Source organism: Rhinolophus sinicus, linkage group LG14 (assembly GCF_036562045.2).
Source record: "Rhinolophus sinicus isolate RSC01 linkage group LG14, ASM3656204v1, whole genome shotgun sequence".
NCBI classification, from domain to species: Eukaryota; Metazoa; Chordata; class Mammalia; order Chiroptera; family Rhinolophidae; genus Rhinolophus; species Rhinolophus sinicus.
Window position 1 is genome coordinate 48,509,593 of NC_133763.1, and position 27,137 is coordinate 48,536,729.

General features: G+C 43.0%; 1 protein-coding gene and 1 long non-coding RNA gene across 2 annotated transcripts in view; one reads left to right on the forward strand and one right to left on the reverse strand.

Annotated features, from left to right (window-relative positions):
- The window catches only part of TBX15 (T-box transcription factor 15), a 98,653-nt gene that overhangs the window by 47,188 nt on the left and 24,328 nt on the right, over positions 1-27,137 (reverse strand). The window lies entirely within an intron of this gene.
- The window catches only part of LOC141568552 (uncharacterized), a 35,120-nt gene that overhangs the window by 1,801 nt on the left and 6,182 nt on the right, over positions 1-27,137 (forward strand). The window contains exon 2 of the long non-coding RNA XR_012491697.1: positions 7,902-7,987. This is a non-coding gene — a long non-coding RNA (uncharacterized LOC141568552). The remainder of the gene's footprint in view (positions 1-7,901; positions 7,988-27,137) is intronic.

Here is a 27,137-nt window from a genome sequence, read left to right on the forward strand (position 1 = left end):
GGAATACCTGTGACATAAGCTACCCTACAATAGCCTTAAAAATAGTAATCTCAGAGTCAAGATCAGCAGCCTAGGTAAAAATAAAGTTCAAGCCTTTGTAAAATACATTTCTAAATCATAGTTATATAAAATATTTAGGCTAATCAGATCAATTATTTCAGCTATTAATCAGAATGCATAATCACGTTACCTAAGTCACAAATGTAAGAAATGTGTAGCAGGTTATTTCAATCAAATCAGGTCCTCTGTTCTGAAATATGAAGATCAGAAAAACCTCTGTGTTTTCAAGTTCTTTTATTCTTGGCAATTTGTGACTTCCTGCCTTCAAACAATAACCATTAGGAACTCATTTGAATGACCTAGAAAGACTTCTTGGTTATCAGATGCCTCTTGTGAATATTATTTTAACAAGGGAAGTTTCAGTAAATCAGGAACATAAATGATAACATTACATGTAACTAAGGAAGTTAAAGGAGAAAATCTAGGGAACCTGTACTGAGCCAGGTCACTGGAGAACATCGTGTGACCCATAGGGTCAAAACAACGTATCTATTCCCATCCCAAAAATGTCCCTAAAAGAGAGATTCTAACCATCAGTTCATAGCATTACTCATTTTCCATCTCTGACCTATCTTGTATTGAGAAAATCGACACTATAACACTACGTTCTCACAGAAAGTTGAGTTTAGCTTAGAGGGAGTTCAATTCTCAATTCATACAAATAGTAGCATTTTGAAATAGTTTCTTAATTTTTATTTTACGCATTACCTAACATATCCCTCCACTTGATGAGGTAGACATGGCATATAATTTTAAGGCCATTTTGTGGATGAGAAAATTGAGACTAAGAAAACTTGAAAACAACATGGCCTAGCAGATAGGTCTTCTGCCTAGAGATCCAATGATCAGGTCTTCCCAAGGTCATGTGAGGGTCAACTCTGGCCAAAGCAGCCAGCAGTTCTGTAACACCTCTCAACTATTTTGACCATCCTTATAACTGAAATGGCTTAACATGTGTGCTCTTGGCCAAGTCACATAACTTCTGGTCTCCCTTTTCCTTAATCTTTATAGCCCCACACATGCACATTTCATTAGGAGTGCTATAAACTCCCTTTTAAGTCTAATATTTAATGGATGGATTGGTAGTACTGCTTAAAGACCACCAAGTCTAATAAGAGCAAACCAACCACAAGAAGTTGATTTGGTTGACATGAACAGAAAATGCCTGAATTATATGTACTTTGATTTGATTTCAAAATTAGACATTATTAAAGCATATTTCACAGTCTGCCAGGTGATTTTCCTCTCCACTTAATTAATAATGTTGAGGAATCTTTCATTACGACAGGGAACAAAGTTACTCCTGGCTCTCTGCTCCTCACCAGACGTGGGGTCTTGGAAAGCCACTTCGTTTCACAGAGCCTCAGTTTCCTTCTCTGGACTATTTCCTTATCTTTCCTATTAGGGGCTGGGGCAAGATATCTTCTTGATCAAAATATTATATTTGTATCTTTATGATAAAATGGAATCTAATGATTCTGTTGATTACGACATCAGTGACATTGGACAGTGAACTCACAAGAGGTACCCCAACCAAAAAGTGAATGGTCCCACACCTACTGAGCACTTACTGTGTGTCTGGCACTCTGCTAAGACGTTTCGTACATAACATCATTTCACAGAACAATCTAAGAGTTGTTATTACCTCCATTTGATATATTATTGACACCTAAATCCAGATTACGTCAGTTCAACCTCCTAAGCATTGCAGGCATATAAGACTCTATTTAATTCCATTTTTAGTTCACCAAACATTTCTGCCTTGTATAGATCAGGTTATATATTAATGGACCACAACAGATGACACAGGTGCTTGCTCTGAAGGAGCTCACAATCTGGTGGGAAGGACACACGAACTGTAAAGAAAACTGACCATGACAGGAGCTCCGACAGATAGATATAGGAGCACAGCGTGAAGGAGCTTTGAAGATCAAGCACCTCAGTGATGAGAGCACAAGAAGAGTTCACAAAGGGACATTTGAGAATGGACTTGAATTATAAGTTGCATATGAGCAAGCAAAGAAATTATGAGGACAGAATTGAAGACAGTGGGAACGGCATGAGTAAAGATTTGTCATTTGGGGGGAATTACAAGCACACTGATATGGCCAGAGCTTAAAATACATCAGGGAAGAGGGGAGGGGAGATTCGAGATAAAGGTGGAAAGTCAGGTTCAACCCAATGAAATGACTGTTTATTTAGCACTTACTATGTGCCAGTCACTCTTCTAGATTCTTGAGACATCATCAGGGAAAAAACAAAAATCCCTGACCACATGGAGTTTATATTCTAGGAGGAATTTGGGTGTCATAATATGGATGGAGTTTAGACTTTATTTTCTTTATACCAAAGTTTTCTTTCAAATGAAGGCAGTGATACTTTTGTCTTCCTTTCCAAACTTGAATGCTTTGCCACATCTCCTGGATGAACGATGTGCAGTAATAGCCTGGTTTCAGTGTTGAACATGGGTGGTAGACAATTATTGTAAAGTCAGATAAGAAACGTAGAATTATCTGAGATTAGATGCCACTTCCATAAGACTGGGCCTCATATTTTACCCCCAGGAAGAAAATAGTTTGACTATTTTCAGTGGTTGTCAGGTGGTGGTTGTCAGGTGAAAAAAATATTTTCAAATAGTTTGAAAATAGTTTGACAAAGGAGAAAGACTCAACCCAGACGATAATCAAACAATCATGTCTTTTTTGTTTGAGTCTTTTTATTCTGCCAATAACAGGGACATGACTTTACCAAGTGGTACTTTCTATCTGATATCAGTAGGGCAGCCCACTCTTCCGTCAACTTTCTAAGTCCCAAAATCTCTAAAACTAACGCTCCCACAGCCAGCCGTCCCAGGGCTCGCCTTCACACCAGGGTAGACATCAGAAGCTAATAGCCCAGGCAGCACTCTGTGTACCAGGCTCAAGTAAACTCCTCTTTCCAGATGACCTCTGCAGTGGAAATTGGTTCTGGGATGTCAGATTTTATCAGGTAGCTAAGAGAAATGCAGTAATGAACATTTTCGTAGGGTAATTCTAAACATGGCAGAAGCGAGGCATTTGGCTTGGACATGAGTACGGGCTGAGCCCAAATTTGATACCCGGGCCAGACCTTCAAGCGAATGAACTCTAACCCAGGTTGGATCAAACTGAAATTATGATGATAGCAAAACACTCAAAGGAGGCTGTTAGATGATTAGTAATGGAATGAAGTGGCTGAGCTCTCCATGCCCTCCGAGTTCTATTTGGGAAAAACGGAGAGGTAACCTGAAACCCACATCCCGTGCCAATAAGCCAATTAAGAAGAGTAAGAGCATGTATCTCTCCACCTGACAAGCACCACCTCTCTCAGTGGTACACAGAACCAGAGGTGAGGACCCAGAGTCATCCCAGAGATCTAAGCCTTTCAAAGAGGCTTTGCAAAGAAGTCATTTTTATATCTGTTTCTCGTTGAGCAGACAAAGGCTCAATGTCATCAAAGGTTCAGCCTCTAGTGCTCCAGCATGCTTTGAAGGTGAAAGCAAAAACAGGGAAGAGAAGTAAGAGTAACACTACACTCGATGGTTTATCTCCGTGACCTCATGCAATTTTTGTAGGAAACCCTGCAAAGGAGGCGTCCTTGCTGCCGTTTTGTAAAGGAGGAAACTGAGGCTCGGCAAAAGGAAGAGGCTTTTCTCATGTTTTAGAAGCAGGAGATGTCCGAGTGGGGTTTGAGTTGGTCGGGCACCACAGGAGGCGCTCTTGCCCCACTACCCACTGGTGTCCATTCTCTGAACCAGACCTGCAGCGCTGTGTTCTTCCCACTCTGAACCCAGCCACGCGAAACTCGTGTTGAGACTGCTCGGTCACAGGAGAGCTCTATGGAAACTAAAACTCTGTCAGTTCTTTGGAAAGAGGAGAAAATTCAAACTAAGGTCATATGGGACTGTTTCTTTCTCAGTAGCTGGGCAGTTTTGTTCAGGAATGTTTCAGGTCTCTTCACTGACTTAACATTATTTAATAAGTACATACAAGTGTATAAGGCCCTTTTTTTGTTGTATTTCATTTCCTATCCCCAGTCCCCTCCCTTCCCTGGGGTGAAAACATCCAAATGTGATAGAGCACTGAAGATCACAGTCAATGTCAAATCACTCTTTTGCTTTAGCCTAAACCATAAGCAAAATAAAATTAGAAGGTACTTGGAAGATGTTTGGACTTTGAGAAATGCGTAATGACAGCATTGAAAGACAAGAAAAGGCAGCTGAAGTAGTTCCTACTTGTGCCGAATTTGGTTTATTTAGTTAGGCTTAACTCAGGTCAGAGTTCAGGGCCCAGAAGTTTTTGATCATTTTAAATGGATATCTATCCTTGAGGAAAATTCATCTGATAATAACATATGTGAAAGCACTTTACAAACAGTAAAGTATCAAATTAACATGTAAGGTTATTTGCCAATGATCAAGTCAAACAGAAAGACCAAGAAAAAACAAGGGTACATACAAGTCCTAGATTTTCTAGAATAGTCCTAATTTCAAATACTTTGTTTTCATTCTCCCCGTAAAAACATTTTGAGACCAAATTTTGGTTCTGAAAATATTCCTGATGAAAGCACAGAAAATGCATAAATGGAATAGTCAAAATTTGGTCACAAGCCATGTGGTAGTATCCGATCTAAATGTCTCTTGCACCAGAAGTTCTCCAAAAGTTGATCTTAATTGACTGGGTGGTCTTCAAGACAGACCAGTCAAGTTTAAGCCAGCGGCTGTCAACACAGGACCCTCCCGAGGCTCTTGGCATTTCTACTGGGTGAAGGGACACATGAGCTCATCCCCAAGCCAGTGCTTGTTTGTCCTTCGCAACTACAAGTACCCCAACCTCCCACCGCCACCACCCCCAGCACCACCGACATCTGCCACGGTGGCCTTTTCATTCCCATGAAGTGAAAAGGAAGGCTTCCCCGCAAGGCCCTAGAACTTGGCCTTGTACCTGCTTAGGATATTTTCACTGAGCGCCAGTAAATAAACAAATTCATGCTAATGCCCAAAGGGGAAGAATGAAGCAGCCAGTTACCAAGCAACAAGTGTCATTTAACTATGACTTCTGGAGACAGTGCCCTTGAAGGTGGTCGTTTCAAATATGTAAGTAGGATAGACATTTGAGTACAGCCAGCCAAGGGATATGCGATGCCCTTCAATTTATACTCGGGAGACCACCAGCTACGCTAAGTAAGCTTCAAAGCCACCCAACCTATCGAGCCAAACCTGGAGAACCATCCTGTTTAATGACTGCAAGAGCCACATGGCTGACAACTATGTAACAACTTCTCCGGCAATCTTCTGAATTCGTCCATTCAATCAGTCATTCATTTATTCAGCAAATACTTATTGATTAGCGTGGGCCTGGCAATGCACTAGGTACTGTGAGGGGCGCAAAACTGAATAAGATACGATATGACCTATGTTCTCAGAAACTTACAAAATCACTTAGGAGACAGGACAGGTCAATAAATACTCCTTAAAAAAAAAAAAGGAGAGTAGTCAAAATCCAGCATGGCACATAACACGCTGAGGGCTGGAATTCAAACCACCAAGTTCTAAAGCTCACCTCTTCTTTTGCCAACGGTCTAATCTTGAACAAGTTACTTAACCTCTTTAAGCCTTAGTTTTATCATCTGTGAAATAAAGAGATTATTAGGACCCACTTTGTGAAATGTGTATGTGTCACTAACAAAGTGTGTGTCTGTATTTAAGGAAACACTTGATTCACAGTAAAAGAAATGTACGAATGCTTATTTTCATGTATTATTATCTCAGGAGGAGCATGGACAAAATGCTATGGGAGTTTGAAAAGGACCTCTTGCAGCACAAAGGTCTTTTCTGGACCTAATGAAGAGATGTCTGAAGGATGAAAAGCAAGAGTTGAGGAAAGAAGGTGAAGGATCTTCCAAGAAAAGGGAATTTGATGGCAGAGGCGTGGCAGTCAAGTCTACCAGACAGGTTTAGAGAACAGCAAGTAATTCAGACCACGTCTGTGTTACTCCTCTTGGATCCTGAGCACCTGGGACAGTGTCTGGCACCCACTATGCACTCCAAATGGTTTTTGTGAATGAATGAATGAGTGAATGAATGAATGAATGAATGAAATGAGTATTTAACGAAGCAAGAGAAGAGAGATTTGGCCAGTCTGAAGCGTTGGGAGGATAGGCTGAAGCCACACAAAGGATCCTGAATGCTGTTTTGATCTTCTTCAGGAGACCAGGATATCCCCGGTGATGAGGTATCTGTACTGAACACCATGTTCCCAGTGAAATCCCAGCAGGATGACCCCCACACATAATCTGAACTATAGGAATCCCACGAGCTCTTCCTTCCACGACTGTGAGTTGTGTTAAAACTGATTGGCAAGGCCTGACCTAAAATCTTTCAAGAACAGCAAATGAGTCCAGTGAACTGAGTCACTTCTGTGAGGAGCAGTCACAGTCGGTCATCTAGAAAATTCTCAGCTAGGAATTCTCCTCCCCCTGAACCCAAGAAGAGAAGGTGCTTGTGGTCCTGAGCACAAAAATGAGGAAAGTTCTCCTACAAGTTCTGGCGGGGTGACCAGGAGGGCAGCAGAGATGTCCTCTCATTCAGGAATCGGCTGACACCTGGACCACCCACACATGGTTAGTGCCGCTGCTGCCTGCGGGAAGTGAGGTTTCCAGAGACCTGCACAGAATCACACAGGCCCAGCTCTGTGACTTTGGGCCAGTGGCTTCACCTATCTGAGCCAATTTCCTCATCTACAGCAACAGAGATGCTGGTGGCTTTTGGAAAAGCCCCTAGCACACTGTGGGCATATCTTCAATATCCTTCCATCATTTGGAAAGGGAGGGGACCCCAAGGGTTAGATCTTTTCCCAATCATTTTCCTGTCCACCTCTGAAAGGGAAAAAGAAGGTTTGTGTTCTTCCAAAGGAACAAAAGCAAATCCTAATCAGGACAACTTTTAACGTAGAACAGGAAGAGATCACATGGTGGAGAAAATCATTCAGAGCTTGGAGCAACTGCAAGAAAAGCCCATTTTTGTGTGCATCTACTTAGGGGATGCTCTCCTGGCCCGTGATGGCTGTCACACTGTTTGCAAAGAAAAATCACTAGAATCTGAAAGAAGAGAGAACAGTGCAGACCACTGGGAGGAAAAAAAAATGATGTACATTGGATCTTCAGTAAGGAAATGGGGCCAGGGAAGCAAATTCTGGCCATGAGCAGAGCAGCAGAGATGGACATGGGCAGAAGCCACCACCCACGAGCACCTCTCCTGAGCCGTGGGAAAGAGCTGGGAGGCCACAAGGCCCCTGACTCCAAACTGACAGCCTTGCCAAGAGCACTCACTCTCCAGCTCAGGATAAGGACAGTACACAGCAAGGAGGCAGAAGAGATCTAGTGCCTGAGTGACCCTTTCTGAAAGCGTGAAGGTGAGGGCTGAGAGTCGGGCATTGTAACCCTATGTGACAAGTGAGACCAGTGACACTCAGCCAAGGTGATGTGCTCAGCACCGCCCAGCCCGAAGCATCAGACAGATGAAAAGAACCCAGGTCTTCCTCCAAAGCTTGAACTCACCCACCATCCCACACCACCTTCAGCAACCCGAAAATCAAATGCTTGGGCCACAGAAAGGAATCCACTTTGGGGGCACGGGGCAAACACAGAGAGTGAAACAAATACCCTGCATTCATTGTATTCGTCAGTGTCTATTTGTAACTCACCAGCCCCAGCTTGAGACGCTTGTAAAACTTAGAATCCCACCTTCACATCCCAAATCACTAGACCCCTCCAGGAAAAGCCCACCTCTCAAGCCTCTCCTGTCTTTTTTTTTCCCTCTAAAGCCCTCCCCGGAAGAGAATGAGTTGCCAAAGGAAGCTCACCCCAGGTGGATTTTTGGTGATGGCCAAGAAAAAGAAGGTGGAGCAAGGTAAGGGACTGCGTCTTCTGTGTAAAACATGCTCTTCCTACCTCTATTCCTGACACCTTGAGCCATCTCGACCAGGTCGCTTGATTCCACCCGTTCCCCAGCTGACACCTTGGCTCTAGCAGGCCTCTGTTTCTCCCCAGGCCTACCTACCTTGAAGGGTCAGAATGACCCTTGAAGAGACAGTGTCCTCCAAGCGTGTCAGCAGTTCAGGACTGACCTCTTCTGAAACAGCTGACGTGTCGCTGGGTGTCTGTTGCCTCCTAAAGGAGCGTAGTATTGCCGAAGCAGCAGGATTTTCCTTGCCAGAGTTGCTCCTACCCTCCGCCCCATAAGGCTCTGGACTGCCTCTCCCTATCCCAGCCCAGGAAGACTTCGAGCCCAGGGGCCGTGGCATTTAAGCACTGTCAGAGTTCCCACTTCAGTCCCCGTAGTGGTGCCAGTTCAGCATCTGTCATGATGACCCAGCCTGAACTGTATTTAGAAGCTTCGGCCATGGCACCAGGTCCCAGCCCATCTCCGAATGACAGGAGATTTCCTGAGCACCTGGGCTTGTGATTCAAATGGTCCTCCCGGGGAGCGGGGATCAGGATGACTTGCCCATGGTCTGCTTCCTGCTCAGGAAGGTACCTGTCTGTTGAAGGCCTGTCTCAGACAGTCCGTCTCACCAGTGCCATTTGTGGTGCAATTTTTTTGAAATCCATGCTTTTGATAAAGCTGGCAAGACATGGCAGAGGCAAGACAGAATAATGGGGAAATCGGTCAGAAAATGGGTGTAGTGCTCTGTCTGTGGACTGCTCTTACAAAGATAAATTTCCCTGGGATTACATCCTTAGAGATCAGAATCTACCAATATTGCCAGCGAATAGAGGGGCCTGCTTATGACTCTTGGGTTCTGGTGGGACAGTACCTAATAATCCCCTTCATCCTGGCAGCCCTATGCCAGTCTGGAAAGTAGCCTGCTGGAGTCCAAAAACAATTCGAAGTGATTCCTGGTTAGCGGTAAAAAAATAAAATCTCATATATTTATATTTTAATGTAATCTCCACCCAGGCAGGCAGACGGATAACTGCATAAACACTGATCGCTGGGCTGTAGTTTTGCGGGTCACAGCACACAGAGGGGGTCCAGGGCGTCCACTCTGCTAGACCTCAGGAGAAAGAAGGGCTTTTTCCCAGTTGACCCTCAACTCTCTGCCCCAGTGTTCCCGATCCCATGAAGATACCCTGTCATTTAAAAGGCATCAGTGTTTGGCCTCTCCCCATTTCTGGGCAAGAACCCAATACCCAGAGAATGTGGTTTTAGGATCACGGCATCTAATCCATTCAAAGATTATTTTCCCCCCTCCTGCTCAGATGGGTGTGTTAATCATCACCACCCTTTGTTCTGTAATAAATTCAGCCCCACTCATGCCAAGCCTCTATGCATCAGTGGAGTTTAAAGATGGCATTTTGACAGGTCGGATATTTAGAATCAATAGACCACCAACCAGTCAAAAATCTTAAGTAGTTTTAGGAACATGTGGAAGTAATTTTTTCCAAGAATTCACAAGTCTGGAGGATGAGATCTTATTGATGGCGTGTGGGCTATTGTATATATTAAAGTATTACTTTATATACCATATTCTACATATAATCAAAATTGATGTAACAATGAAGGCACATTTTCCTTACTATACCAAATATTACATGTGTTATCAGATACAAATTACCATGGAGTATACGTTCTATAGCATCTTTTAAAAAACCAATAAAAGACTAAGATAAAATGATAGATGGCTATACAATGACTATACATGTAAAATACAAATGTTATGGGCTAGGGAATTTCATAGAAATCAGAATATTTTCTGTGACACGGGCTGTATACCTACATATTAATTACAATCATCTCAACTACATGCAGTGAATCTTTCTGTAAAGGAAGAAATTATTCCATAAAATATTTCTGGTTTTTTCAATGAAGAGGTTATTAACCTAAAGTCAACGGATCAGCTTTGGGAGTTTCTAAGTGACCTCACATTTTAAGTCACATTTGTAGGAGCCTGCATTTTTCTGGGAAGAGGATGTGTGGTATTTAAGGGATTCTCAGAGGAATCTGTGACTTGCAAAGGATGAAGACCACTGGTTTGATAAGTTTTTCTTCAAGTGGGACAAACGTCTCTTCTTCTGCTGTAATGTAAAGAATTTCCCCTTAGCCAGATATTTCCAATGGGAGAAATATTCTGAAGAATCCAGCACAGATTATAGCGGTGCATCTTAGTAAAAATACCTTCTTAGTCTCCCTAACAATGACCAAGAGGTTGTGTTTCTCTGTGAGTGTGAAATGGTCATGTGGGACCACCCCCGCTTTTTCTACGTGGTTCTTTTTATCTTTATTTAACCACCTATATATGTATGTATACATGGGTTGGTTTTTTGTTTACTATAATCCGTAACAAATTATTTGGGGAAACGGGATGATAAATGATAACGCTTTAAGTCAATGAAAACAAGGCTTCTCCTTTGGCCTTGCTGCTTTCACTCTTCCATACTCTCTTGCCCTCCTTCCGCCGCTTATCAGAGAAAGCTCAATGGCACAGGAACCCGGGTCTCGCCAGGCTATGTCTCCTGATCTGTATCAGAGCCACAGCAAGTTTGCTATTGCAGGACACACAGTTCAGTCCCCTCGCTGGGGACATGCTCTCGGTCCATGGTCCCCAGCCCTCAGAAGAAGCCTTCCTCCTGCCCCCCCCACTCTCTATTCTTGCCCCATGGCCTCTAGGGCACTGCCTGCACCTGGTACTAGAGCCCAGAGGCAGCTCCTCAGGGAAAGCTGGGCACAGTGAGGTGACGCTGTCTCCTGCAAAGCTGCCAAGGCTTTCCTAAAGGCCACGGCAACTGAGCCTGCCCCCGAGAACACTCTGGAGGACTGTTTGTTTGCTACCAAGAACCTCCCTGCCCTCACAATCTATTTTTACCACCCTGTGACGCCAGAGATTCTACTGTCCTTAAAGTGAATAATAAATACAGTACACTCTCCAGTATCTACCGTTCTGTGGTGAAAGCAGCCCTGGATTCAGAACCAGAAGGCAGGAATTTGAGCCCTGGTGCTGACCTTGATCTGACCTTGAGGAAGCCATGTAACCCAGCCAAGTCTCCATTGACGCATCTTCGGAAAGTGGGTAAGGAATCCTACTGCTTACCCAACTCAGTGAGTCTTCAGCGGGGTGAAATAACGCAGATGAAAGCACTTTGAAAACTAGAAGTGCCTTAGAAATGTAAGTTATCAGCACTGCATTTAATCATTTAACCCGCAGAGATTTCTCCCCGTGCTGTAAACATCGTGCTAAAGCCACACTTACTTTACAGCGCCCATTAAAGACAGGAAACTGAGACTCAGCAGCAAAGTGGTGACGTGAGAAGACCTGCTTGCTGGGAGCCTGGCTTCTCTCCCCTGACCCATCCACCATCCCCTGTGCTGCACACTTAATCTTCTCTCGCTAAGCTACTCGCGACTGCCTCGTCTTTAAAGTGGAGCTGATAATCCCTAGCTCCTGTGAGGCAGAGATCTAGACAAAATGACCTCCCCCGCATCTCGTACCACGACGGGGGACCTCGAGGTGGAGTGGGGACTGGCACTCAGCTCTACTGACCGATGGGCCCCATCATGTCATTGCTGCTATGGCCTTTGAACCACAGCGCCCACCCAGCTCCCCAGGGACGACCCTGTGGACGACCCTGTGGTATGACAAGATCCTGAATTATCGATGAAAAGCCACAGTACAGTTAGGTTCTCTCCCATGCTAAGTGCATTTTTCTGTATTCTGATTCTCTGTTAATCAAATTATTTAGCGTCTTTTCACTGGTCAAGCAAAATAGCCCATCCCCTCCCGGGGCAGGCAGACTCCTTGAAACGATCAGATTACAGTCCACTCCATATCACACACCCCGTGTCATGGAGGTCACCAGGCTGTAGGATAGTTATTTTGGCCAGATCGCTTTAATCACTACTAGTGACAGGAGGCGCTGTTCAGTCCCACAGCACAGTGTTTTGTGCAGAGCCCCATGGGCTTTCCAGACCTGCAGCCCAGATGGCCTTATGATCCCCGAGTGTGAGACAAAGGCCAGTCCCCATGAAACCTCTGCTTTGCCATTAAGTTACGGAGCTGCTCTGGGGTCTGACCCTCCTGTCTCTTTTCTCCCTGGGCCTCAGTGGAACTCTTCCCTCAGGGCCTCCCTCACTTCTTTGCTCCATGGAGTCCCTGTCGTGGTAGGACTCTACCGACCAACCGACCGTGTTTACACATTTCTTTAAACCTGCAAGGAAATGCCTAACAAAGGAAGCTGCCATTGATCCTCCGTTCTTCTGAAGCATGCTGTTTGTGGGCCCAGAGGAAGCGACTTCCCTTCCTTTCACAAAGACCCTCCCGTGGCTTAGGCTGGGAGTACACATCTGGATTCCGTTCTCACAAAACTGCTTATCCCTGGAGACAGACACTCTGCTAACTCAGTCTTTAGAAGAAAGAATGCGATGTATTTCTTGTCATGGTTCTAAACCAAACTACCTGTGAAAGACCTCTGTGTTCTCATTGTTTATCATTTAATTATGAGCCAACATGGTCCTTGATAAAATACATCCTCTTAGGCAAAGAGGGCAAATGAATTTTAATGTATACGTCAACTCCGGTCATTTGATGATGGCAGGTATGAGGCCCAATCTAAGCTCAGAGAGAAGAGTACCAGATCGATTAGTGATGTCTGCCATGGGCACAGCAGGAGGGATAGCACCCTACATTGTTACAGGTTCGCTATCTTACTCTTTCCAAGGTTTCTACTGAAACGAAGCCATACACAAGTCACTATGCTGTCCCTCTTAACCTGTTTTAAGGGAATAAAGGCTATTATGTCATTGTTCATATTTCGTGTCTTTCTTTCCAAGTGGGCCAGGTTTTCCAGAGGCAGCAGATAGGCCTCTCATCTCTCTCGTCTAGCAATAAGGTCATCATGTTAGCAGACTTCCTGTGCTCTGACACAGTTGTGGTTTTAATGGAGAACTAATGTCTTCATCAGTATCTGTGCTATTTCACACTTCATTTCCTTCCCCAACTCTTGGATGAAAACCATCCGGTCCTGGTGATTTACTTTGTGGGTGTTTCTTTCAAGTTACTTCCTTTCTCTAGCGATGCCACGCAAGCGTTCTCAGGGCTCCAGCTGGGGAGCACCCAGCCTTGAAACACCAGTGTGTGACCAAGTCATTCAAGAAAGCCAAAGGCCTTGGCAGGGAGCAGGTGGGGAGGCCCTTAGCCGAGGTCTTTGAGTCTGAGGGTAACAGAAGCAGCTGCTACTTTTTCTGCCTCTCGGTCAGCACTGGTTCCATGGCTCAAGGTGGTCCAGATTGCAAGGACCCTGAGAACTGGGACAGATGGGCAGAAAACATAGAAGCTTTGAACTTGTGATCCGCAGTTCAGGCTGTCCTCCAGATTTCACAATGTGTTTCTCAAAATCTCCAAATAATCGCAAGCTAAGAATGGTCTTAAACTTCTTTTACGTGTCCTATGGTTGTAGCAATTACCCAACTCCAGAATCTCTAAGACAGTGCTAATTTCAGATATTCCATTCTGTGCTCCTTGAAATACATTTGCTTTTAAAATATATAGATAGATCATATACTAATATCTTGCTTGAAAAACTATCCTTTAGCATAAGTACATAATAAATACTTTACTTTTAATTTGGTCCATTCTGGCCACATGACACCACTGGGAGAAATGAATAAGGAGGGTGAAAAAGGGAGTGTCACAACTTCAAAAAAATGGAAAGGACTGCTCTTATGAGCCAGACATAGAAAGTTCCCTTCCATCATAACAGTCACGCAGCCTTGAGGGCTTGGCATACGTGGCTTGTGAAAGAGAGATTCCTCTGCTGACTTGAGGTCTGAAGCTTCATCAGAGCTGGGCCACGTGTGACTTGTTCTCCACTGGAAGGTGACATGAGGGACTGAGGATGAAGGACCCAAGATGAAGGTGGCAAATGCAGAGCCAAGACCCACTGGCATAAAGAGAACCTCTCCCTTCATGTAACCTTGGAACAGAAGTCCCCATATTGTGATATCACTTTTGGCCTTGAACATGGTTTAGATGAGGACCAGAGCCATGTTGGACCATTGATGTGTTGAGGATCTGCCAATAGCAGCAGAAGAAACTATGTAAGCACCTTCTCTCAGAGCAAACTCCAAAGGTAGGGCCAGGCCGAGGCCTTCCTGAGAAGCCCGATTAAGTGGCACTGGCCAGAGCTGCATGACCTCGGATGGGGTTTTGCTCTTACTGATTTATTTTCTTAAATAAACATCTCATATTCACGCATTGATAACGATGGCCCGCACCTCACCATTCTCCAACAGGTTCGCTTTACTCAGAAGGCCAGACAGAGTTCCAACACCATTACCAAGGAAAAGAAGAAAAGACAGCTTCAAGGTCTCAAGGCTTGCTGGTATGAAAGCACAATGTGCTTCATAGTTCTCACGGGAAGAGCGATGGGTCAGTCTCAACAGCCTGTGACTTTGGTTCTTTGTCAAAGAAGGCAACGGAAACATGACATCCCAGCATGTCACTGTGGAACTCTGAACAGGCGCCGACATTTAGGCCCCCAAAAGCAGCACACGTGAGCAATTTTCATCCTGCCGCAAATGTCAACCCTTAAGGACAGAATCATTACCCAATTCTGATGCCCTCTGGCTATATGCAGTAAAAACAGAATACTCCAGAAAACAAATGACTGGGGAGAAAATATAAACAAAAAACCAACCTCATCAGTAATGTCATAAAACACCTAGTTTGGAATAAATTTCCTTGACAGCAGAGAAAAGATTCTCCTTACCCAAAGACTAGACACGTCCCACTTCCAGCTGTCAGAAGGATGACACAGTAATGGGGAAGATGTTTATCTCCCCACAGTAGGAGATACTGTCTCCAGTTGGTTTGGGGTTCTAAATGCTTAGCACGGTTCTGTGGAGTTCCACACACAGGCCATTGCTAACGTGCCATTCCACAGAATGAGGACGACATTTCTGCTAAGGAGCAGGAGTAACCTGTGCTGCTGCTACTTCTCCCAGCTGCAGAAGGGCCACTGGAGGGGTTTTCAGCAACAATAATAACAGTCGTTGGCTCCTATCCGGGGGCAGGAGATCTGTGGGATCCCAGCCCCTGGTCCTCCCGCTGTGGCTGGCAGGGTCTCCAAATAGCTCTTGAGCTGTCCTTGGCAGTCATTAAAGTTCACCTGTTGTAACCACAGGTGCCATTTTCTGCTTTGCCTCATGGCTTTGGTTGCAACACCTCATTGTTCCTGACCCCAGGTGATGAAACCTGAAGGTCACCACTGACCTGGGCCAAAATTGCTTCCTGTTCTCATCGCTGCCAGTTTGCACCACTCACTCAAGGTCACCAGTCTGATGTCAGTGCCCCCGTCCCTTCCTGGGCCTCCTTCCTTCTCCAGACCTGTGGCCCCTCCACGTTCTCTCTCCTCCCTGTGCCATCCATCCCTGCGGCCAGTGCAAGAGGACTCTGTCCCCACCAGTGTTAGATATGTGAATGCAGCTAGCGCAGTAAGCTCACAGGGTGGCCGATGATACAAGTAAACAACAAGGAGGGCAACCTTTCCTTTTTTTATGATTTTCTGTGCTTAAAGCCAACCATGTCTTCCAATTGAAACCAAGACTCCCCATTCTCAAGTGTGAGCTCTCGTCTCACCCTCACTGAGTGGCAACAGTTCTGGGCCCACTGTTTTCCTAAGACTTTTTACAGTCCTGAAGCCAGGCATCAGTTCCAGAAGTTTAATCCCTCCGTCTCCTAGGCAGCCGGCCCTAACACAGCCTTAGACACCCACCAGTACCCAAGCTGGGCACCCTCATGAAATATGGCTAAACTTGCCCAGTGGGCTAGCCATAGGAGACGCAGCAAAAGAATCATAGCAACTCTTTGGCTCCGGGAAGGCTGACCAGGACTTTTTCCTGGACTGAGAACCTGCACTAGAGCCCACAAAAGACAAGATTCAAGGACTTCTTTTACTTGGAATTCTTCTATCTCAGAAAAACAAGTACAGGAAACCACCAAGAAAAGGCTCTTAGCATTTAAAGGGATGGTACATCCCATATTGAGATCTCTCCTCAGCTCGGGCCTCTCACAGCAGTACAGAAATAGAGACGGCAGCCACAAAAGGAGGCTGGAGGACAGGAAAGTATGGCATTTTTTTAAAAAAGTATATAGACCCAATACTGACACTTTTTTCTATATTGCTAGAGACTGGTTCCCAGCCCGTGGAGAGCTGAGAATAGCCTCTCTAAGACTTCATTATGTGGTAGAATTCATGAAGGCCCTGATTCTGATGGTAAATCACATTTCAAAATGCATTTTCATTATTTCACAGTTCACACAAGATTTCAGATGGGAATGGGAGATACACGAGAAAGGCCGTGTGCCTATGTGTATAATGTTACACATATGGGAATTATCTGAAAAACCCATGCCTTCCTAACCCAGCACAAATGCTTTACACATTACACATAGAGTTTTTTCAAGTTTCTTTTCCTTCCTTCCTTCCTTCCTTCCTTCCTTCCTTCCTTCCTTCCTTCCTTCCTTCTTTCTTTCTAAGTTTATTGGTCTTCACCGTCAAGAGTCAACAATTTCCCTCTGCATTACATGAAATTTTTTCGTGACTATTTGTGAATATTTTCTTACCCCCTACAAAGGTAGATATTATTTCAGCAGATCTGAATTCATTCTAAAATAAACAGGGACAAGGGGTTGTCTTTATTTGGAGGGGGAATGGGCCTAACCTAACTATTGTGAGCTGTCTATAAGCGGCCCTTGCTTACCCTTCTAAGTTCTCACATCCAGAAAGACCAAAGAAAACCCCATGTCCTAACCCTCAAGAATTGTCCCATGACAGCCAGGTGATTCTGGGAGAAATACTAATCTTCACATGGACACTTGGAAAAGCATCCAGCTACTTTCCAGTAGACTATCAAAGCCTTCTTTTTCTCCAACCTGCAATCCAATCCAACGATAATTTGAAGACTAAATGTCACAAATCGACAAAGTCAGTTGAATCTGTGGGGACCAAAGACAGCTAAGGAGTTCCCCTACTTGGCTTGCTAAAGCAAGGATCAAAGGAAGCTTGGAATGGGTGCAGTATCACAGCCCTGGAACGGAGGTCAGGTATTTGGCCTTTTCCTGGCTTCCAATGATATTGAATACAACAGATAAATTAAGATCAAGGCACACGGCAGTTCTAAAAGCACCAGCCTGTCCCCAGGAGATCCCAGGGGAGAGCTGTCGTCCACCCCGGGCCAGATCTTGTCCTCACTTGGAGGAATGCCTGTTAACATAGGGGTGGATTACACATAACAATGTCTAATCAAAAGCCTTATAACCTGGTCACAGAAGCGAGCAAACTCATCAAGAGCATTCGCTTGGCCAGTGAGAGATCCTCAGGCAGCACAGGACAGAGCCGACAAAACTCACTTCACTCCGGCTCGCAATGAAGCATGTGTATGTGGAGAGGTGATTACCCAAAATAGCAAGAGAGCTCAACTGCTTACGGGAAAATCTGACCCTTTAACTGAAGGCAAGCATGGCCTACCAGCAAATCTCAAAGACAGGAAATATTTCTGGGCTTAATAACAAGCCGATATTCATTTCAGGTTGGGGGATTTCCCTAATCCAACCGTTGGTGTTCGCAGTGGAGGCATACAGCCATCCTAGCTGGGAGCTCTGGGTGACTTCACAGGTCCTTCCTCGGTACAGCCTTCCAAGTTCTACCAGCACCTACACCTACCATGAAAACGATAAGGTCCCCACACCTCCTTGGCTGGAAGAATTCCAAGAAACCAAGCTTCAGACAGCATGAGGCCCAAGGGGAAGGCTCAAGAAGCAAGTATGAAGAATGGTAGCCATCTTTCCAGAAGATATCTCCATGGACACCTACATGGTGTCATTTCAGCGTTGCCAAGAAGGCTTCTCTTGCCCTAAATTTACCTACAGCTTAGCATTGGATTCTGCTAGACCATGGTTTTATTTTTATTTAAAAGAAAACTTTTCAATATATAGGAGGCCCCCTTCTTTTAAAAGGCCATCTGCTTTTTAAATAGGGAACACTGTGGTTTAACAAAAAAAAAGATATTTAGGAAAAGTGAGGTCTGGAACTGCTATAATGATTTTGTTTCTACAAGGGAAAGTCTAGAGACACTCCAGGGCCACAAGGTTAAGCTAACATAGCAGAAGCTTTATATTTACACGAGTGAACAAATCTCATCACTCTGTCTCCCATCACACACATCCCAAAGCAGTGAGACCCCACAGAAAACCAATCAATCAATGGATAATTCCTCAGCATATACAACTGGGAAATGCCAATATGTATAATGCAGGGCCTTGCCCCCAAGGCATTTACCTAGATTGTAGACAGTGTGGAAATATAAAATTGCTGGGCCAGGAAAAAAAAAAAAAAAACTGGCATGCTTTTCTGTTAGGACACTCTTTTTACAAGGATCTGGGAACACAGCTCACAGAGTAATTTTACAAAGAGTAAGAGCTCCCTGCTGTAGGACCATCAGGGAGTGAAAAAAGGCAGAGCATCACATAAGGTCATGCTCCCCTGCTTCAACTCTACAGCCCTGTTCCAGGCTCCAAGGAGTGCTTGTGTATGGAAATCTGGTAAGAACCCAGGCTTAGTTACAGTGGCCCACTCCTCCCTATGTGTGTCCCAGTAGATTTACAGCCCAGGTGTGAAAGGTCATCTATAAAACAGTTCATCTTTCCAGGCAAGGTAAATGCACAGAGTTCATCCTAGGTCTCTAAAGACCTCCTGTCCTGACGGTTATGAGCTGTGGGGTTTTGCCTGTCTTCTCCATCCCCATCTGTAACCTCCTCCCCAGAATTGGGAACACTTATTGTTGACACCCATATACCATGGTGATGATTTGTGTGCTTTCATGCGGTATTTGCCAAGGCTGAGTGTATGTTCTTCTTGTTTTCTCTACTAGTATATAAACTTCTTAGGAGCAAGGACCATGTTTTATGCTGTACAAAACCAACAAGAGCTAAGCATAGAACAAACCATCACTCGACAGAAGCATATTGAATGAGTTGGGGGAGTTTATTGTAGTTCTTAACAAACACACCCAAATAAATCAATTACCTAAATCAGAATGATATAGCATCAGTGTACGTGTGTGAATCAGACCCAGGTTTGAAATGCCAAACCAAAGCAGAACACTGGATTCAAAGAAGACTAACTGATGACAGCTATTTACAGGAAATGCTGATGACGTCACATACAGAATACGTTGCATAGTACAGTGAACACAGCAAATAACATCCAGTTTGGATTCCACACCCAAACTCCATCCTCAGCTAGAATAACCTCCCCAAAAGGAAAATAGTTAGTAAATTAAAATTCAATTGTATTGTTTTAGGGTTGGGACAGGAAAAGTACAAGACAATCCTGGAACATCTTGTTACGTTAGAAAGTTAGAAAGTGCTCAGAAATAATGGGAAAATGTCAGTTGGAAAGGACTTCCAGTAGCCATGGCAGGAGTGATTTGAGTATCAAAATTAGTAATGATAAGAACAGATTATAATCCATTAAATAAAATAGGTCCATGAGTCCCTGCATCCACTTAAATAGAGATAGATAGAATAGATAGATAGATAGATGATATATAAATAAATAAAGATAAATAAATGTTTTAATAATAAAAATAAAAGCTCTTCCTTACAGTAGAAGGTCAACTAAAAGTATAGAAGGGATGATGGAAATAAAAATATTATGATCAGTGGACTTCTAGCTTTTAGTCCAGCATGGAAGGAGCTTAGAAGTCATCACTCCATCTTAACAACAGGTTAAAATCCGAACAAACTGAAAACTCGGCAACTCTTCTTAGATGTGTCAGAAAACTAAGGTCACAGGGTAAACCACTTCCCCCCAAAATTGGAGAGACAGTCAGGCAGATACTGAGAATCACAACTTCCTGGAGCAGAAACCCATGAACACAAACTTCCTTGGGAACAAGTGCCAGGGTAGGAAAACCTAAACTGTAATGGACAAATAGCTAGAGGTTCGACATGGACAAGTATGACAGTTAAAAACTCTAGGGGGACCCAGTCACAGGGGCTCCCACACTTTTGTGAATTTTACCTCCAGCAGCTCTCCATAGTGAATATCAGAGAAAAATCCCCTCATCCTTCCACAGGGGATGGAAAAAAAGGAACCATTTTGAAATATGCCAGGGCATTCTCCTCTCAACAAGGCCTGCCCTCACAAGAAGCTGTTTACCACAGCTTATCATAACCTGGGGAGAAGGGAAATATCCAACTTCAGCCCCACTCTAGTCATCCTGTCCCATCCAAGGGGGATAGAAGAGAAAACTGAGAAGCACTGGTAAAGTTTACAGTACAGGAGGGCAGCTCACCTGTGCCCTAATCAAAGGACTATAGGACACTACTACTCCTCATACATTACCACCACACCACCAAAAGCCTATTTACTTCAGTCCCTTTCATATAGTACATCAGGCAAAAAACAGTCTGAAGAGATTAAACAAGCGTCAGAGCCAGAGTCAGGTATGGCAGGGACATTGGAAATATCAGGCCAGACATTTAAAACAATTATGATTAATATACTTTAATAAAGGCTCTAATGGAAATAGTAGACAACTTGCAAGAATAGATGCATAATGTAAGCACAGAGATGGAAATTCTAAGAAAGAATCAAAAAGAAATGCTAGAGATCAAAAATAGAGAATGCTTTTAATGGGCTCATTAGTCAGACTGGACATGGTTGAGGAAAGAATCTCTGAGCTAGAAGATATAACAACAACTTCTAAAACTAAAAATTAAAGAGGAAAAGACTGAAGAAAAAAACAACAGAATATTCAGGAACTGTGGGAAAACTACAAAAAATGTAACATATGAGTAAAGGGAATACCAGAAGGAGGACCGAGATAGGAATAGACGTAATATTTGAAAGAATAATGATTAATAATTTCCCCAAATTAATGTTAGTCACCAAACTATGAATCGAGAACCCAAGAGAACACCAAGGAAGATAAATTTAAAAAAAAAAAAAAAACCCCACAGAACTGTACCGGGTCATATATTCTAACTTCAGAAAATCAACGATAAAGAAAAAGTCTTGAAAGAACCCAGAGGGGCAACAAAATCTTACCTATAAAAGAGTAAATATAAGAATTATTTCTGACTTTTCCTCAGAAACCACACAATCAAGAAGAGAGTGGAGTGAAATATTTAAAGTGCTGAGAGAAAAAACAACCAACCTAGAATTCTATACGCTGCAAATTTATCCTTCAAAAGTGAAGAAAAAGGGTATCTGATGGACAGACACATGTCTTATTAGGGAGTTCATTTCATGGACAGTGTAAGTGCCTGACCACTGCACTGTACACCTGAAGCTGAAGCTGAATAATAATGAATGTCAACTATGGTTTAATATATATATAGTCACGGGATATGGAGCACAGCATAGGGAATAGAGTCAGTGGAACTGTAACAGCTACATATACGATGTCAGAGGGGTAGTACATTGGGGGAGGAGTTTATCACTTTGTGAGGAGTATAAATGTCTAAATTATATTGTTTTGTATACCTGAAACTAATAATACAAAAAAAGTGAAGAAAAACACAGAGACTTTGTCAAATAAAAGTTGAGAGGATTTGTTGCCCATAGACCTGCCTTATAAGAAATGTTGAAAGAAGTTCTCACAGAGGAGGAAAATGATGTAGGTCAGAAACTCAGCTCTACATGAACAAAGGGAGAGTATCAGGAATAAATAAGTGAAAGTAAAATAAAAACTTTTATTTTTCTTATTAGTTGACCTAACAGATAATAGCTTGTTCAAAATAATAGTAGCGACAACGTATTTTGTTATGTATGCTTATATATTTATGTATGCTTATGTGTGTATATGTGTGTTTTTATGTGTATGTGCTTTTTATGTATGCTTATGTGTGATATGCACATACATAAGAATTTATGTGTATATGCTTACTTATATATGCTTATATGTATATATATATACATGCACAAGCATATATGCTTATGTATAAGTGAAACGAATGACAGCAATGATTCAAGGGTTGGGAGAGAAAATTAGCATTATTTTGTTATTATAAAATATTAAAAGTTATACTACCTGTGAAGCAGTATAATATTATTTGAAAATACACTTGGATTAATTATAAATGTATATTAAAAATTCTAAGACAACCACTAAAAAAAGTTTTAAAAAGAAGTATAATTGATAGTCTAAGAAAAGAGAGAAAATGGAACATATGAAAATGCTCAATTAAAACTATAAAAGGTAGAACAAGTATAGAAGACAAAATAGGAACAAAGAACAAGGTAACAAACAGAAAAGTAACAAATATGGTAGATATTAATCCAACTATAATAATCACTTTAAACGTCAATGGTCTAACTATACCAATTAAAAGACAGAGATTTTTAGAGTGAATCAAAAACCAAGACCCAACTGTATGTTGTCTACAAGAAACCCACTTTAAATATAAAGACACATACAACTTAAAAGTAAATGGGTGGAGAAACATATACCATGCTAACGCTAATCAAAAGAAAGCAGGAGTAGCTGTATTAGTTTTAAACAAAGCAGACTTCAGAGCAAGAAAAGTTATCAGGAATAAAGAGAGTAATTACATAATGATAAAGGGGTCGGTACTCCAAGAAGACATAACAATCCTTAATGTGTATGTGCCTAACAATAGAGCATCAAAATACAGGAGGCAAAAACTGATAGTACCAAAAGGAGGCCTGCATAAATCCGGTATCATAGTTGGAGACTTCAACACCCCTCTATCAGAAGTGGGCAGAACCAGGAGGCAGAAATTCAGTAAGGACACAGTTGAACTCAACTCCACCGTCAACCAACTGAATGCAATAGACAGCTATAGATTTCTTCACCCAACAGCAGAACACACATTCTTCTCAAGCTCACATGGAACATTCACCAAGATAGAGCAATTCTAGGCCATAAAACACACCTTAAATTTAATAGAATAGAAATCACACAATGCCTACTCTCAGACCACAATAAAATTGAACTAGAAATCAATAACAGAAAGATAACCGGAAAACCCCCAAATACTTGGAGATTAAACTATACACTTCTGAATAACACATGGGTCAAAGAAGAACTCTCAAGATAAATTTTAAAATATGAACTAAATAAAAATGGAAAAATTATCAATGGATGTTAAAACAAGTGGGTGAAATTTTGATTAGGAGCAAGAGACACAGTCTCAAAATCTCTCCATTAATAATTTATTAGTTTCAAAGCAGATCAAACTAACTGTACAGTGGCAAGAACTGGTTGATGCTACCTTAACCAAGTGATCAAACTTAACATCACCAACATGGAAATTAATCTTATTGTGGTAATGATTTCACAATACATACATGTATCAAACCATCACATTGTACACCTTAAACTTACACAATGTTATATGTCGATTATATCAATAAAACTGGGGACAAAAAGCCTGGGAAAAAAGTATCTAGGTAATATCATCTCAAAAAAAAAGTTAACACCATCAAAATTAAGATAAACCAGTATCATGTGCTTTTGATCTGGTATGCTACGCACACATCACTTCTGTGGTATTCCTGCCAAAAACATATAACCTGAATCTGAATATGAAGAAATATCAAGACAAACCCAAAATTTGGGGACAGTCTGAAAAATAACTGGTCTGTGCATTTCAAAAAATAACAAGATCAAGAAAGACAAAGGCTGAGGACCTGTTCCAGATTAAAGGAGATTAAAGGAATTTGACTACCAAATGCAATGCATAATCTTGGATTAGATCTTGGATCAGGGAAAAAGAATATCTGTAATGAACATTAGGACAAATGGTGGAAACGGAAAATGGACTGTGGATTATATAACAGTTTGTATCAACGAATGAGGTCTCTAATTTACTAACAAATGGTTCAGAAAACAATTATACACACACACGTGCACACACAAAGCAAATGAAGCAAATATAAACAATTTGAAACTGAGTAAAAGGTATACAGACAGAAGTTCCTTGTTCAGTTCCTGCTACTTTTCTATAAACTTCATATTATATCAAAATCAAACATTAAAAAAATGTTTCATTTGGGGAAATATCAAAACGATTTAACAAAAGTCACTACATTGTCAGAGAACTGAAGAGTCATTCATAGTCTTTAAAATTAGATTAACTCTGTTCACACCAGAATTCCAGAAGTCCTAACAAAAGTTTGCCTAACAAAGTTGAAGGTTCAGAATGGGTTCTCTGGTTCCTGCCTACCTCCATTAATATGAGAAATTTAGGAAATCAGACTTGATTATGGAATATTATATTGCACCAATTACTGAAGAGTTGGATGAAATGCCTAGTTCTGTGAAACAATGAAAATAAATAAATGTTGAAAATGCAACCATGTACTTGACAATAATCCAGGAAGAAAAAGGAAATGAAGAATTTGGTCAGTTTCGGACTAATCCACATGAGTGGCGAGACCTCGACCCTTTAGCTCAGGATGACGCCTTGACACAAAGCTTCTACCCCAAATCCAGGAGCCAGGGTTTCCCCAGGGCAGGGCCAGGAATAAGATGAGGAAAGACCCTGGCGTGGAGTGCAAATTTAAGGAGGCACCAAAAAATTCAATAATCAAGATAATATTTTCATGAGATATTTTTTAAATCAAAATTAATACAAAAATCAGTGATGAACAAAATATCAAAATATTAAATAAAGACAGTGTTATGGACTGAAAATTTGTGTGCCCCCCCAAAAAAAATCATGTTAAAACTCTAACCCCCAATGTGATGGTATTTGGAAATGAGGCCTTTGGGAGGTAATTAGGGTTAGATGAGGTCATGAGGATGGGGCCCTCGTGATGGGATTAGTGCCCTTACAGGAAGAGACACCAGAGAGTTTTCTCTCTCTCTCTCTCTCTCTCTCTCTCTCTCTCTCTCTCTCTCTCTCTCTCTCTCCCCCCCCAACCCCCACCATGTGAGGACACAGTGAGAAGGCAGCAATCTACAAGCTGGGGAGAGAGCTCTCACCAGAAACCAACTCTTCTGGACCTTAATCTTGGACTTCCCAGACTCCACACTGTAAAAAATAGTTTGTGCTGTTGAAGCCACCCAGTTTATGACATTTTGTTATAGCAGCCCCAGCCTTCTAATATAGACAAGATGGGGATTGCTAACTTTTCCTTTTGCCTCAGGCTCCAGTATCACTCCAATTTTTTGATATTTAGTTTACCCTGGACATTTTTCACATTAACTTTGACTCTTTAAAAACTATTGCACTAAAATCGTACGTCTTGGTTAGTGAGGAGGCTCCGCCTCACCCTAGTCCTGGCCCTGCTCTAGGAAACACAGTCTCAGGTGTAACCACAATGTCTTCACATATCGCCACCAACCCAGCATCTCCCAGCAAAGTGGCCACATATCCATGGTTTCCAGCCTGCATTTTGCCAATGTCTCGCCTTGTTGGGCAATGCCAAGCTGCTCACCAACTCCCTACCACTCCACCTGGGCAGCCCTGCCTCTGCTGCTTTCCAGTGGCCTGGTTCCCCAAAAGGAACATGTTAAACAGATGTCTCACCCCAAGAGAGGCAAAGATAGAGGCTGGGATAGGAAGTGAGGTGGCAAATCGATAAAGGATGTTGGGCCATAATTAATGTCCCAGTATTGTAAATACTCTATAATAGGGAGTCTAACTCCGAGAGACGATGTTTTACCTAAGTCGGCAAAGACTCTCACCTCTTCCATTAAGTATATGTAATGGGAAATGAAACACAGGTTCTGGTAACTTTCCTTGAGGGAGAAGGTAGGAAAAGCAAGTAAAGGGAGGTGGAATAGAGGAAGGAATAATTAAGTGCCTGCTGTGTGCCAGGGTCTGTGGTAGGTGCTTCCCACATTGCCGCAGTGAGTCTTTCCAACGCAGAAGGATACACTCTGCCCCTATGCCAGAAAGCTTTCCGGCGAACAAGAGTATGTATTTATAGACATCTGCAAGAGAGACCATCGGCTCTCCCTGTTGGAAGGCAGAAAGCTGTGGTCTGCCAGGTGTGCAAGGCTTCTGCATCTGAATGTGAAATGTACAGAGTGTCTCGGGCCGGTGCCTGAGAGATGATGCTCCTTGATATTTCCAGTACCTGACCTCTGTCAACACTGCGGGGGCTCCAGTCTCTGTGGCTGGAAAACACACACCGTCCCTGCCAAGCTCAGCTGAGCCCGCCCTAGAGTTACCGTTGCTATGGCACCTCTTTCATTCCTATTGTTTTCCCCTTCTCCTAAAATCGCCTTAACACTCTGCACACTAGCAAAGTGTAGAGCTGTGCTCCCCAGAACAGTGTCCATCCTACTCCCGTATCCCAGTTCATCGTTGCTGCATAGAGAATGAACTCAGTCCTGTGTGCCAGGAGAGCTACCTATAGACCAAATGAGAAAGAGATGAAATCTGACCTCAAAACCAGAATAAGCTTAAATGTCTTCAATAGATTCAACACATCCAATAACGCTGATTAAAACTTGAGTTAGGAGCAGGTGTCTCCTCCTTGTACAGACACCTGGAGTATATTGCCTTGGGGTGGAGCAGGGACGCCTGCCCCTGTGGCTCCCCAGAGAGGAGAACCCCGTGCCAGAGACAGTGTCCCCGCATCTCTCCTGCACCCCCAGGAAAGACCCAGCATCTCACAGATTAACAAGCGGGAGAGACCCTGGAGCAAAACAACTTCAAGAAAGAGGGAAGGTGGGGTGAGGGAGAGGAAAGTCTGGCAGGGGTTGGTGGGTTTAAGTGAGACAGGATGGAGGGGCCCCTCGCCATTTCTGCCTCTGCTTTAGGCAGCCTCTCCGTCGCGCTGTTTACGGGCCTGACGTGACTTTCCACCCAAGTGTACTTGCTGGGCTTCCACTGGACAACTTGCCACCTTCCACACAGTTCAGGTTTCATCTGAGTCACACCAGGAAGCTCTGGCTTCAAGAACCCAGTGCATTTTCACAACTGGATGGAAACAATGCAAATAAGACCTAGCTCATCACTGCACTTACGCCTTCATCCGTGCCACCAGGTCCGCCAGCTAACCTTTGAGGTGACTGAGTT